This window comes from Felis catus, chromosome B1 (genome assembly GCF_018350175.1).
Source record: "Felis catus isolate Fca126 chromosome B1, F.catus_Fca126_mat1.0, whole genome shotgun sequence".
Lineage (NCBI taxonomy): Eukaryota > Metazoa > Chordata > Mammalia > Carnivora > Felidae > Felis > Felis catus.
In genome coordinates, this window is record NC_058371.1 from 85972860 (window position 1) to 85988207 (window position 15348).

General features: G+C 42.0%; 1 protein-coding gene and 1 long non-coding RNA gene across 3 annotated transcripts in view; both read left to right on the forward strand.

Annotated features, from left to right (window-relative positions):
- Window positions 1-15348, forward strand: part of MAML3 (mastermind like transcriptional coactivator 3) — a 417019-nt gene that overhangs the window by 64079 nt on the left and 337592 nt on the right. The window lies entirely within an intron of this gene.
- On the forward strand, window positions 8291-12375 carry LOC109498968. Its single transcript, XR_006596741.1, has 2 exons — window positions 8291-10329; window positions 11579-12375. It is a non-coding gene; the product is annotated as an uncharacterized LOC109498968 (long non-coding RNA).

A 15348-nucleotide genomic window follows, 5' to 3' on the forward strand; every position in this document is an offset into this window, starting at 1 on the left:
ACCATGCTGGAAAATGAGCTACATAGAAAGGATTCTGTAGAATGGCTATCCAAAGGTCAAAAACAGCAATAACACCACAAAAACAAACAGCAAATTATTTGGATACAACCTTGGTTCATCAGTCTTGGAACAAAATGGTGATAGCAAATACAGGAGGTCGGCATTAGTTTCTTGGGGGAGACTGTCCAGCTGTTATGTCATCAAAAATTACACCGGATTTGGAAAAATCCATTTTTTTAAATTTATTTATTTTATTACGTTTTATTATTATTTTTTGAAATACACTTTTTTTAATGCCTTAAATAATTTGAGTCACATATAGCAAAATTCACTCTTTTTGGTATTCTGTTCTGTGGATTTTGGCAAACGCATAGAGTCCTGTAACCACCACTACAACCAAGATACAGAACAATTTGCGTATTCCATCTCCGAAGAAAATTTCCTCATGCTACTTCTTTGTACTCAAACCCTCCCTCCACCTTTAATCCCTAGCAACCACTGATCTGCTCTCCATCCCTATTTGCCTTTTTCCGAATGCCTTGTGAATGTAATCATAGCGTATGTAGCCTTTTGAATCTGATGTCTTCACTTAGCATAATGCATTTGAGATTCATTCATGCTGTTTCGTGTATCAGTAAAAAGCTTATGTTTAACTCATAAATCATTGAACTCTCGAGCTGCATGGAGTCTTAAAGATCGGAACCACACACTCATTTCCCAGGGGAAGACCCAGAGAACCTTGGGGTGAAGTGACTTGTCCAAGGTCATGAAGCTAATTAAAGAAGGAACATGAACTTGGAATTCCCTGCTGTCAGTCCAGGTACCATCTGTTCAGTCATACTGGGATTATGAAGAATGTGTAGCTGATTGTCAAGGGGGAGCTCTGTTCATCTTATTTTTGGTCAAAATGTGATCAAGTAAACTGAGCCTTGCTTAAGATAATTTTGGAAGGAGTGGATTTCTAGGAGGTGCAACTTCTTTAGAAAGTATATAGATAAGTCTCAACACATTTCTTCCTGTGGCACATCTGTCTGTTTGCTGGTATCGATTATAGATATGATTTGATTGTAGAACTTAACCTGAAGGCCTGTTATTTATTTTGTGTGTACAATAAGTTCTTTTTGATACCTAATTTATAGGAGAATTCTGAATATTACTGCCTTCCTTTTAGTTGGCATTTTAAATACCAGTATGTTTTTAGGTGGCTTATTCTAGAGCACGCAGACTGTGGATCCAGACTGGGATCAAGAACTACTGATTGCTTAGTTCATTTGTTAAGTAATTATTTGTGGAAATTCTGCCATGTGGAAAGCAGTGAACTATAGGAGATCTAATAAGGCACTGTTTTTTAAGAAGTTTACATTTGAATAGTTACTATCAAATGGGACACAAAAGATTAGTTCAGATTAGTTCCTTTGAGTACACTTAAGGTCTTGCTAAAGCATGGTGAAGATATAAGATGACAATGCGAACTTTCTTTCTCCAAGAAGTTTATAAATAAATACCAAAGAGAGGTACAAAGACAGTGCTATTGGAAGTGCAGTTTTTTTTTTTTGGTTGGGAACCAGGTGGAATATGATTTAGAGGTGCATAAAGCACCCAGAAGTTTGTGCATAGGAGGGACAAGGTCAGAGCTGTGCTATAGGGAGTTTATCCGATGGCACCACATGGGATACATTGAAGGGCAGAGCCTGGAAGCTGGGAAATGAGTTTGCTGGGAAATGCATTTGTTTGGGTGAAATGAAGAAAACCCATGGGACACCCGGGTGGCTCATTTGCTTAAGTGTCTGACTCTTGATTTTGGCTCAGGTCATGATCTCATGGTTCATGGGTTCAAGCCCCATGTCAGGCTCTGTGCTGAGAGTGCAGAGTCAGCTAGGGATTCTCGCTCTCCATCTCTGCCCTTCCCCTGCTTGTTCTCTCTCTCTCTCTCTCTCTCTCTCTCTCTCTCTCTCTCTCGATAAATAAATTAAAAAAAATGAGGAAACCCTAACTATGAGACAGTGGGAATGGAAAGGAATGGTGTTTGGGAGGTGGAACTAACTGGATGAAAGAGGGAGCATTCAAACAAGATTACAAGATTGTGCCTTGGATGACTGGTTGGGCAGCTCTGACATAATGGAGAAATTCGGGTTTGTCCGGAAGAAGAGTGGGTTATGAGTGGATGATGGGGAATGTAGTGAGGGAGGAAGGAAAGGCCTTTCTCTCTTTGACCAGGTCAGTTTTGTGTGAACAATTTTGCATATGGGTGAACCTGTTAATAAGTGTTTATGATTGTTACTAATTTCCAGAAGGCTAAATAATTCCCATTTGCCTTGAGTAAAGAAGTCTGGTGCGGTTTTTGTTTTGTTTTGTTTTGTTTTGTTTTGTTTGTTTTTGTCCTAAAGGGTTGGTAGTGTAGATAGTTATGATTAAACAATTTTTTGACCCCTTCTCCCACCTGTGGTATGATTCTTAAAATGATTAAAGTTTTAGCTCTTTTTAACTACTGCAAGATTCTTCTTGGGATATACTGTACCCTTTACAGAAACATGAGCAAAATGTAGGTTCAGATGTTTTCCCACATTGCGATCAACACTGGATTCGAAACTTCTATTTACTTTGCTTCCAGTCTCCTAGGCACACAACTTCACCTTAACGTTGTCCTAATATATGCTTAAAAAGAAGCAGTATGAGTGGTGAAGGAGACAGTTTACACAGGATGGAATACAGACCTTAAATTATCATTCTGAAAAGTGCAAACCCTAGTTAGGAGCTAAAGAAACATATATTAAGTCAACCTTAAGGTGAAGTTGTGTGCCTAGGAGACTGGAAACAAAGTAAATAGAAGTTTCAAACCCAGTGTTGATCACAATGTGGGAAAACATCTGAGCCTACATTTTGCTGATGTTTCTGTAAAGGGTACAGTACCCTGAGAAGAATCTTGCAGTTAAAAAGAGCTAAAACTTTACTTTTTATAGCCTTTAAAACCATAGAAAGCCCCAAATAATTGTGAAGAATGAAGTTCCCTGTGGCAGCATTATTTATAACAGTGAAAAACTAAAAATGGTACAAAATCCCCAAATAACAGAATGTCAAGGCAAATATCACTTCATGGGGTATTTTCTTTGGGTTGGCATGGGATGCCTTGACAGGGATGAGTATTTAAGGTGATATTCAGCAGTAAGATGTACAAGATAGCATGGACCCTCTGCTGACAACTAGAGAACATGACTTCTGGAAAAGAATTTGGAGTCACACACCCAAAAAATGTAAGTGTATAATACAAGGAAGGGATTAGTAGAAGGGTCTTTCTGTGTTTTCATTCTTCTTCCTAAGTGAGTCAAATGGAGGCACAGTCGAAAACAGAAAGGAAATTTCTAGTGAAGTAGTTCACCGTCCATAAGTTCTCTGTGCCCTTCTTCCTCTTTATATGGTTCAGATTTATTTTATATCTGCTATGTATTCACAAGACAGAGTAGTATTGATGAATTCACTGTATCTGTGAGAGTCTGGAAGCTGGGGTTTTCGTTCCTTTTCTGCCACACCTGTGAGAGCTGAAGTCACTCAGACAAGTCTTGGTGGTTTAAATGTCCTGGTCGTCTCTGTTCTCTTGCTGAGAAGGTCATTGAGAGAAAACAGGTAGAAGTACTTGAAACATTCTGACAACTAGATAGTGCACTGTTTATTGTGAGACAAGAGAAAATAGAAGAAATATGTATCAGAGCTGAACTCTGATGAGAGAGTTTGAGTCTCTGGTGAGAGAGTTTGAATCAGAAAATGTGTGTCTACCAAAGAGGAATTAAAGAAAGTAAAGTTGCCGCGGACACCGAGGGGATGGGGTCTGCTTACCGCACTTGTGAGGCAGAGCCCGTGGTGCGGGATGGCTGAGTCCCCTGTGAAGACCCGCTAGTTGCAGCTTGGAGTGACTTTAGACACATGACTGAAGCTTTTAATGTTTTATGCACGTATGGAGAGATGCTCTCAAATTGGAAAACAAACACACACTGAGGGCCTTTAAGAGCCGCTACTTAGATTCAGAAAAGACTTGCCCTGAATCCAAGAATAAAAGGCATCCTGGTGAAATAGAAGGTTTCCATGAGTTTACATAGGGCCAGAATTTCCTTCAGCAAAGTCAACTGACCAGTAGTAGTTAAAGGAGAACGCATACGCTTTTGCCTGGCAAAAATGTTAGAGGCCGAAGAAGCAATCTGTGGGACAAATGGCCACAGATCTAAAACAGTTAAAAAGGATGGCTTTCAGTACCCCAGGCACTAGAGTCTCTGGGAAAATGTGACCCTAAATGAAGGCATCAGCTATACCCAACAGGGAGGATTTGGGGTGTTTCTAAACAGCATGGGTGCCTCAGTCTTTATTTTGAAACTGTATCATAAATTTAAATGGCAAGGTATGCGTGGGTTGAGCATGCTCTTGTGTGGGAGACAAGAAAAGAAATCGGAAGTATTTTCAGAATTCTCAGTTTCATGCAGTGCGTCACCTGCTTTGGCCAAGCAGCTCCAAAAGCATGACTTTTCTAAATAGCTTGCGTATAGGCACAGAGAACAGGAGTCAGTAAAAAGTGGGAGGAACTGTGGCAGGGACCTATCTTCTGTTTTCCTTTTCCTGACAGAGTCAGATAGGGGCTTCATAGAGAACTCTTGATTTAGGGTTGAGGACTGATAGCTATTGTGTGTACACGGTGTGCCTCAGGTAACCAGGGGCGGGGAATGAAGTAATGACCTAAGTTTTATAAGGGCGCCCTCGGGCCTGGGCTCTGTCCCTTGTGAAACTGATCCAAACTAGGGGTGTCCTTTGAAGTTACTGGCTGTTCCACTTGGACTGAAGCAAGATGACTAACTGGTCCCAAATGTTTAACTACCCATTACCTATTTGTCAAGAGCTGGGAAGAAATGAGCAAAGAAAACACAAAAACAGGTTAGACAACAGCAATTAAGCCTTTTGGTTTCTCCATGCTGTGACTGGTATGTCAACAAATCCTTGATTTTGTGAACTTGTTCACAGCCTCCTGACAGCTTGGTTGTGGTCCTGGGAGCAGATACTAAGATGCAGAAAAGCTTCCAGGGCACTTTAAAGGGGGCAATTCCGAACGGTCAACCAGCAACTGAGCCTCAGTAACAAGAAGAGTTACCTGATGCTAAACCATGTGAACCAGCCTTATTTTATTTTATTTTTATTTTTTTTAATGTTTGTTTATTTTTGTGTGTGTGAGAGACAGAGACAGAGGGGGAGTTGGGGAGGGGCAGAGAGAGAGGGAGACACAGAATCTGAAGCAGGCTCCAGGCTCTAAGCTGTCAGCACAGAGCCCCACTCGGGGCTTGAACCCACAAAACGTGAGATCGTGACCTGAGCTGAAGTTGGACGCTGAACTAGCCTTTTTAAAAAAAACAGTATTGTCCGGGCGCCTGGGTGGCTCAGTCAGTTAAGTGTCTGACACTTGATTTCAGCTCAGGTCACGGTCTTGGTCTCACAGCTCATGAGTTCAAGCCCCGTGTTGGGCTCCATGCTGACACTGTGGAGCCTACTTGGGATTCTTTCTCTCACTCCCTCTCCGCCCCTCCCCATCTTGCACATGCACTCTCTCACTCTCTCTCAAAATAAATAAACTTTAAAAAATGGCATTTACTGTTGGAGCAGATGGCTGCTAATTGTTAGAAAAACAACAACAACTATATAGCCTTTTAAATACTATACTTTACTTTTCCCATCTAATGATAAAACCTTGAACACAGATTTGTTCAGGCCATGTTTTAGTCCCCAAAGTAGTTTAGAGGATTCTCTTCCTCTGGAAAAATCAGCTTTGTTTATGGGGTCCAAAAATAGCTGCTAAAACTTCCTCTCTTTTTTTTGTTTATGGATCTTTTTCATTTTGGACATCAGGAAGTGAATGCTGCCTTGAGGTCATGCTTCATAGGAACTTGTGAAAAATGGAATATTAGGAATGAAGTGATGATGGGCACATAGGAAGCATACGCAGATACAGGAAGCTGTTGAACGTAGGAAGAAATAAACTGTAAAGTGGCTGACCTACTAGTAAAAACGTAGTTTGCTGAAAGCAACAACATTGTAGTTGTTTTTGAGGAGTCTGATCTTTAGAATGACAGAGTGCCAGCATCATGTACTTTTCAGTACCTGTGTGTACATGCACATGACACTGCTTATAGGACAGCAAATCATAAAAAATAGTTGAGAAAATTTTATAAGCAAGTAAATCACTTAAATGATTGTAACAAGACAAATAAACATGGCTTTAAAGTTGTATATGTCACTGAAGAGTAAACCTCTGAGTGGTCACTGACCCTTCGCTTGTCTAGTAATTTATGTTTTCAGGAAGAGTTTGGTAAAGTTTCTCTTAAGTGCATATTATAGGATAAGAGTAGTCATTCATTCATTCATTCATTATTTATTAAGTGCTAAATGATGTTGACATATCATAGTTCTTTAAAACTTCTAGAAGTTATGGAGCGGCTGCGTGGCTCAGTCAGTTAAGGTTCTGACTTCGGCTCACGTCAGGATCTCACGGTTTGAGGGTTCAGGCCCCGCGTTGGGCTCTGTGCTGACAGCTAAGGGCCTGGAGCCTACTTCGGATTCTGTCTCCCTCTCTCTCTGCCCCTCCCCAGCTTGCACGGTGTCTCTCTCTCTTTAAAATAAATAAACATTAAAAATAAAAAAAAAAAACCTTCTAGAAGTTTTAAAATAACCAGTATCAGAAGGATGGCTTCCATCATTCTCTGCTGGCAGCAAGGTTAATAGTGAGCTGCACCTGGTATAATCCTTCCTAGAACCGAGTTCCACTGTCAGCAGGTTGGGTTTTTTTGTTTGTTTTTAAATCTAAGGTGTTTCTTTTGCCACTGGGCTTCTTTGAAGCCTGCAGGAGCCAGTGTGTGGGAGAGAACTCAGGCCTGCAGGAGGAGCGGAGTGGGCCAAAGCCAAATGCCTGTTAACAGCCCGTGAGAGGTGGTCAGGTGGGCAATGGCAAGTTGATTTTGAAACAAAACAAAAACCGCAAACCCTGCCGTGGACGAAATATCATTTGGCCAAGTTAAAACAGGGAAAAACTTAGGGGAACCTTCTGGTAAAATGGAGTGAGTTAAACTAAAGAATATCTGGAGTTTCTAGAGAGGTGGATGGCATTCTGGTGGCATAGCTTTCGCAGACAGACGTGCGCATTAGACAAAGCCCACGATGCAGGAAAGTCTCAAGTGTCAGGTCCGAGGAGCCCAAATGACATTTATGCAAACAGGGAGCATATTCATCTGTATTCCTTCCTGTTTCTTATGTTTTTGTGGCTACTTAAGATTCCATATTAGACACATGTAACCCCCTACATCTGGCCCAGAGCAAGAAGAATGAGGGTATGTTGAAGTGGCATGTGCTGGGGGTGCTCATTGATTCCAGTGTGATTTACTGAGCATTAGGTACGTGGATGAAAGTAGTCGTGGGTGTTTTCTTCCCATACTTAAGAAGAATGGGCAATATGGGGAAAAACAGGAGAAATGCTCTAACTGCCTCTAACAAGGTATAGCTGCTTTCTGAAGCTGAGCCGGGATGTAGCAGAAAGAGACAAGACCTGAGTCTTGTTTTCAGTTTTCAGTTTACTGGCCAGGCTGTTTTGGAAAATCACTTAGCAATCCTGGGCCTTAGTCTCTTCTTCCATGAGATGGGGATGATAATGTCACCCTGCTCCCTGCTAGGTTAGCTGTGAATACGGAATGAAATTGTTCATAGACAGAATGCAGAGTAAACTGGTAAGCACGTGTACACATGTAAGATGATTGCTATTGAAAACCTAATAGTAACATACCCCACTTTACTCGTCCTGTTGGCCGGCCTCACCTGTTTTCAGAGATTGCCTGCTAGACAGAGACTCGGGAGTTCAACTGACTTGTACACAGAACTTTTTCCCAGCTGTCGGTAGGAGGCACGCCTCAGTGAGGCCCAAGAGGATTATTCTGGTCTCCAACCTTACGGTATACTTGTAGCCATTTTCACAAGTCCCAAGGTCAGTTCCTTTTTTTTTTCCTTTTTTAATTAAAAAAAAATTTTTTTAAGACTTTAATCGCTACACCCACTGTGGGGCTCAAACTTACAACCCCAAGATCAAGTATCACATGCCCTACCAACTGAGCCAGCCAGACACCCCTCAGTTTCTTTATTTAAAAAGTTCTAAGTGGTTGGGGCGCCTGGGTGGCTCAGTCGGTTAAGCGTCCGACTTCGGCTCAGGTCACGATCTCGCGGTCCGTGGGTTCGAGCCCCATGTCGGGCTCTGTGCTGACAGCTCAGAGCTTGGAGCCTGTTTCGGATCCTGCGTCTCCCTCTTTCTCTGACCCTCCCCTGTTCATGCTCTCTCTCTCTCTCTGTCTCAAAAATAAATGTTAAAAAAAAACTTTTTTTTTAAGTTCTAAGTGGTTTAGTTATGTTCTGAAGCAAGCCTGGTGGGTGCTTTGGTGACTGCCTCATTTGAACCCTCATCTCCTGATGTTGCCTTCAGCCTGTGAGGTTGAAGTATGCAGTGGACTCCCAAGGCTATAGTGATGAAGACTTGTGGCCGCGGGGGCCTCACCAACTGTGAGCAGCACCCCATGTTAGGCCCACGCAGCTACAGGTGAGGAGGAGGAAGGACACAGGGAGGCAAGTAGAAAGAAACCGTGGCTCACATTCTGTTGAGGCCATTCCCGTGGTGCAGGGTGAGCATGCTCCTTCACCCCGTGTGTGTGTGTGTGTGTGTGTGTGTGTGTGTGTGTGTGTGTGTGTGTGTGTTGTGTCTCACTCAGTGTGGCTTGTTTTCAATTAGACCAGGCCTGAAAAAATGAAAGGGAAGAATTTCACTTTGAGACCATATGGAGATGACCAAATTCACCCCGCTCGGGGCCCCCGGGGCAGAGTAAACTTGCACTGCTAGTCGTGAACAGCAGTGTGTAATAAAACATTCTTTCCTTGAACCCTTTTGACTGGGAGGGAGGCACAGGGGGAGAACACAGCAGGAATTCTTTCTTTTCAGCTGCTTCCTACTCTGTTGCTTACATTCACCCAACAGATCTTATTGGGCTGCTACTGTGTGTGAGAGAGACGGAGACAGAGTGTGTGTTTTATGGAGGAGACTGATTAGCCTGGGCTCCGTTTTTGTCGTCCTTGGTGGTGCTATGGATCCCATTTTAGGTTTACTGCCCCTTGACATTTCTTAAAAGGAGTCTTCAAAGCAGAAAGTCCTATTCTGAAGACAGGTTTCTGGGCAGTAAAGTTGACAGGGTTTAACATCAGGAAAGTCAACCTGATAGAAAAAGGAAACAGGATAAACAATTCAAGCTCCATTCCACAAAGTTCTTGGATGGGAAAGGCCCTGTTTATGAAAACCCAGTGGCAGGCGTTCACTGTTCATGTGGCCAGTGCTGGAGAGCGTGCAGTCCGTGGCTTACCTTCCCACGAGATGACCCCGGCATTTGTAGCAGTGGCGAAATAGTAAAGCCATTAGATAAAATCAGGCCAGTAAGACTCCGGTGTTTGTTTACTAATGGGATTTCTCAAATCAAGTCACTGTTGACTTGTTCGCAGCTCCCCCATCTCTTGTTCCCTAGGCTCACCTAATAGAAGTGCCCTTCTCTTCTGCAGCCAACCAATATAGTGCCTGCCCATTTAGCGAAATTTGCATTTTATATATTGAACTTGAAACCGACTTGCTTAATATATAACCAGGGCAGTAGCTAAGAAGTTTTTATTTCGGTGAACACTTAGTGACGGTAAACAACGAGACTGTGGCATTCTGGTCTTTGGGCATATTGTTTGTTACTGGTAAGACAGGGAATCTGAGGATTTTGCTGGTGGGACTTCAGGACTGTGTTGTAGATGTGAGTTTCCATTTGAGCTCGTGTACAAATGGGTATGTGTACTTTGATTTTCCTGATGTGTTTAATGTTAGGATACAGTCATTTTTTTTGTTAATATCCCCACCTCTTTATAAACAGAATTCCAGGGGAAAAACAATTCTAGGCAGAGGAAGTCTAAAATATTTGTAGAAGATAGAAGGGATAGTGCTATAACCACAGATAGGAAAACAAAAAATAAAGAAGGAGAGATTGTAATGCAATCCGTGTATTGGAACATGCTCCTTTAGAGTGAAGCAGGGCAGGGGCTGCTGGGCGGTGGGGAAGAATCCACCTAGCAGCTCATAGATTTTATGCTTGGTGATCTATAAATATTTGGCTGTGCCTAATAATTAACATTATACTTCCTTTTTCCTCTATAGAAGGCTGTTCAGAATTCCTTTTTACACACAAACAAAAAGATTATATGGGGTTTTGCCTCATATGGAATAGATCAGCAGTTTAAAGCCAGGTATGTTGCCCTGAGTGGAACCAGTGTGTGAAGCTAAAGCAGCCGGCACTGTGAGCCCCACTTATCATTTTCCACACTAGCCAGGAAGCCTTCTGCACTGGGAAAATATGAGTTGAAGGTAAAAACTGAACAACGGAAATTTTCCATATATTTTTTAGACTCCGTAGTGAGTGCTTGCTATCCGCAATTTTAGATTTTAGCTTTTTTAGCAGTGCTCTGCAAACTGCCTGTGGTGAGAGACAGGTTCCTTCCTCTCCTTCTGTTTCCAATCCATGGTGCAGCGATACATTTAGAAAATACAGTAAAAATGAATTATTAGAAAAATGATCACCTGCTTGGATGTTCCATCAATTACAAATTGCTATAAAGGCTTCTAACTGTGTACTCTCAAAGCCTGTACTTATCCTCTGGGTGGGAAACATTAGCAGTTTGGGAATGAGCACGGGGCTCAGGGGCCATACTTTGAGGAACACTGTTTTCCAGTACATTCTGACCGCTGCTTCTGTCTGTGATGGTTAAAGGAGAAAAGAGCTAAAGAAGAGATATTTCAGCCGTTTGTCATTTCTTTAAGCATTTCTGTGCTAGCTCCTTCTAGCGCGTTCATTAGTCTCTGCATTCCATTCTTTATGTTGTGTACCTTTAGGTTAATTACACATGTCTTAACTTCCCATTTCCTGCAAATTAACCTTTACTTCAAAAATGTAAGTGATTATATACACTACTTTTCTCCAAAATTAACTACCACACAGTTTGTTTTAGTGAGTAGCATATTGGTTTTTTTTTTTCTTTCTTAAATACATTTGAAATAAATCCAAACACCTGTCTTGCATTTTGTAAACATGTATTTTGGAGTGCATTACACCTTCCATGATGCCATACGTTTTGTAGGTCAGTCTGAGACATTTATATAATAATTAAGAAAATGGATATTCTGCTAACTTCCTTTCTTTGGCTTTGAATGCCTGTAAACAAGTAAACAGGAAGAAGGTCTTGTGATTAGTAATGCAGAATTCACTCTTCAGTCCGAGGTCATCTGGGAAATATCAACTACTTTCTCGTATACGACTAAACCCTGACTAAACAGTTTTTAGGGACTCAGACGAAACTTTCATTTGAAGATGGGATTGTTTAGTCTTTAGTTTGCCAATGAAAAGAGTAAAAATATAGATGTATAGAGCTACTATTTGCTTCTTATATTTCCCGCATTCACTCATGAATCTAATTTCCCCTAATCTTTTCCTTTCTTAAGGGCAGTCAACAGTCCTGCTGAAGAGGTTGCCTTCCTTTTTGGAGAGTGAGGACTGGTTCCCTTGGCAGTGCTGAGCCCAGAAAAGAGAGGGCACTGAGCACTTGATCTTGGTCTTCCAGGTTTCTTGGTAACCCCAGCATGGGACTCAGAAGACAGAGCTCCCATATCTGGATGAGCATACCCTTGGGGTATTTTCGTAATGCTTTTGTGGATATGTCAGCAACTTAGCACCCACCAAGACCTTCCTCTCTCTCTGTCTCTCTGTCTCTCTGTCTCTCTCTCTCTCTCCTGCCTATCTTTCCTCCTCTGACAATGGTCCCTGGGACCTGGGGTTGGAAATTCTCCCTCAGTCTCCTTTCCTTTCCCATCGTCCTCTGGATGGGCCCTGATGAATTTGTGCTGAGTCGGGAGCTTCCCTTCCCTTAGAACCTAGCACAAAGCAGTTCCTGTCATCCTGGCAGTGGACGCTAGAGACAAAGCTTAATTTATTTACTTGACTCTATAGCTGTCTTTTCATTTGTATGCCCTTCTTGTCTATTCTTGCTCTAGTTCTCCTTTCCTTGAATCTTTACTTGTCCATCTTTTAAATTTTCTTCTAAAGGCACAAATAGCACATCAGGTAAAGGGAGGCTTCAGGACCGGAGTGCAGGGTCTTCCAAAAACAAAGTTCAGAATGGCCACCCTGATCGTCACGGCATGGCTGGTGTCACATTAACAGCCCGGGACTCTTGTGGCTCTCCTCAGAGCGTTGTGTGGGAAGCACCACAGTGTAATAAAAAACGGTAATGATTAAAAGAGTCTTATTTTTCTCTAGGGTTCTTCTGCCATTTCTATGCTAAAGTGGGGGTCATAAGCCTCGTGCTTATTAGCAGGTTGATAAAATTAGAAATGATTAGTGTGGGAGTGGGTGATAACATATATTTTTAATACCCAAACATCTTATTTCTGTTTTTTTGGTGCTAGAGCTGATTGCTATGATGCCTTCTTGTCCTTTGCCTATATTCTCTCTGCTGTTGTTTTTGGGCCTCTTGGAAAGAAGGAGGAGTATGGGGTGAGGAAGGGAAGGACATACAAACCCAACTTCTACGAAAGATTGTTGGTTGCAGCTGTTTCATTTCCAGAAGTATTTGGGGACAGAAGGACTTGACTTTATTTTTAACTCTGAAGGGGATAGTGGCTATTTTGATCAATAACGTTAGTCTACTTCTGTGTCCACTGTGCCAAGATTTGATATACATTATCCCTATTAAATAACATAACAACAGTAAGATACATTATCCCTATTAAATAACATAACAACAGTAAGATAGCTATTATCATCAGCCCCACTTTGAGGATGGGTAAACAATGACTTGGAGTGGTTTAATGACTTGCCCGATATCACAGAGCTTTGTCAGAGTTGGAATTTGCATTCAAATCTGTTTGACCTCAAAGCCTAGTAGTGTACCGAGAAGGCGCAATATGATGGATAAAAGCACTGGCCTCCGCATTGGAGTGGTACTTCAGGACTGCCTTTGACATGGGGCTGCCAGATTTTGTTGGGTGTGGAAGGAACAGCCCTCTACAGTTGACCCCTGAACAATTCAGGGATTAGGGACACCGACCCTCAGACAGTCAACAATCCGCATGTAACTTTTGACTCCTCCCAAACTTAACTGCTAATAGCCTACTGTTGAGTGGAAGCCTTGCTGATAACATAAACAGTTGATTAACACATATTTTGTACGTTATATATATTACATGCTTTATTCATACAATAAAGTAAGCTAGAGAAAAGAAAATATGATTCAGAAAGTCACAGGGAAGAGAAAATACATTTCTATTACTGCACTGCGTTTATAAAAAAAAAAAATCCACATATAAGTGGATGCCTGTAGTTTAAGGTGCCGCCATGCCTCCTTTGGTGGTAGTGCTGACTGGGCAGGCTGGCATGGATTAGGAACACTGGTGTTATCAAATACACTGATGAGATTTCTACTCGAGCCATGGAGAGATGGAGAGAAGATTCTTAAGGGTATTTCAAAGGAAAGAATTTGCAGAAGTTACTCAGGATAAGCACGCATTCCCTGTGTCTGTACATGAGCAGGAGCTGTGCTCTAGTCAGAGAATAGCAGCTTGTGGCGTCTTTAGGAAGAATGAACTCTGCAAGGGATGGTTAGAAGGGCCAGAAAGATGCAGGCAGGTTTCAGGAAAAGATGATGCCCATGCAGAGGCCACAAGTGAAAGAGGCCAAATGCTAGCTCAGAAGTAATTGGGAGAAAAGGTGCTTTTCAGAAGGATAGAAACAGCCTCAACAAAGTTGGATGAACCAAAGGGCACCCAGAGAAGCAGGGCAGAGGGGAAGGCAGGACTTGCTGGGGCCCACAGCCTGAGAACTTAAAGAGACAGGAGAAAACTGCAAAGTCAGTACAAAATGACTGGAGACGCGTTCAGTCCCTGCACAAAAATCCCATTTGTCTCATTTTCCTGTGTACATCTCATCCTGAGATCTTGGTCAGTTAAGGAGATGCATTAGCTTTATTTCCTGTTGCTTGTTTTATAACAGCAGTAGGCATATATTTTCATTCCAAGGATATAGTATTTAAATGTTGATACCTTTTTTTAGATTGCACAGAAATATCCAAAGCAGAATCTCAGACACCATAATATCTCATTTGAGATATTCACAGACCTTGGACTGGGAGACAGAAAGGGGATATTCCTAGAAATAATAAATAATGTCCATGTTGTGTTTTAAAATATGTAAAGTGTGTATGCATGTGTTATATGTTTTTCATAACACCCTGGGGAGAAAATTGGTTGGTGAACTTATTAATTGACTAACATTTAGGTTTTGGTATTAAGAGCACAAGAGACTTGGATTTTAACTTGTTTTTTTTTTTTTTCTATGCATTTATATTTTGCTTTTTTCTTAATTCTTTAGTAAAGTTAGTTTTGGAAAATTCCCACCTGTCTTGGCCAGCATTCAGAAGAACCCTTTATAGTGAAGTGGTTATGAGCCCTGACCCTGGACATACCTGGTTCCTGCCACAGTGTGACTTTGGGCAAGTTGCTTAGCTGCCCCGGTCTCAGTCTTCCTGTCTGTAAATTGGCAATAATACCTGCCTCAGAGAGCTACTCTGAGCATTAAATGAGGTGATAGCTCTAAAGCATTGAACATAGTGCCATCCATGTATGTTCATAGCGCGTAGTAAGTACTCAATATGGTAAATAACTATTATTGTTGTTATTCATTCTTTCCCCCTAGAGGTCAGTTAAGGATTCTGTCTGAGATGTTTTCTAAGAACCAGGGAGAGCTACAGGTGGAAGGAAAACAGATAGAAGCTGGGGACCAGTTGGGGATGAATAGTGATCCTCTCTCTTACGGTATATGCCCTTCTTTTTCTGATTTCTTTCCTCCCTGCTCCAAAGCTGGCCTCCTGTTTGGCTTTGGTGACCCTGGTTCCTACTTAACCCTAAGGCTTCTCATTGATTTCCTCTTCAGAGCTCTCTAATCAAAGTACTGAAATGAATTGTTGGCAAAAAGCAATATATGGGTTATTTTGAAGACTTTTTTTCCCAGCTTCAGGAACTGTGAGTGTTGATTGACGTTTGCGCATACACACCCCCTCCCCCAGAATGGCAGGCTGGGGATCCCCATACCTCGGGTTCTTGCGTATTCCTGTGGGTTCCCAGTGTAGCACCTCACATCCAATGGGTGCTCAGTGCTGGCTGGAAAGAAAGATCCAAAGGGCCAAGGAACTCATCTGTCGGTGCCACGGTCTCTCCGA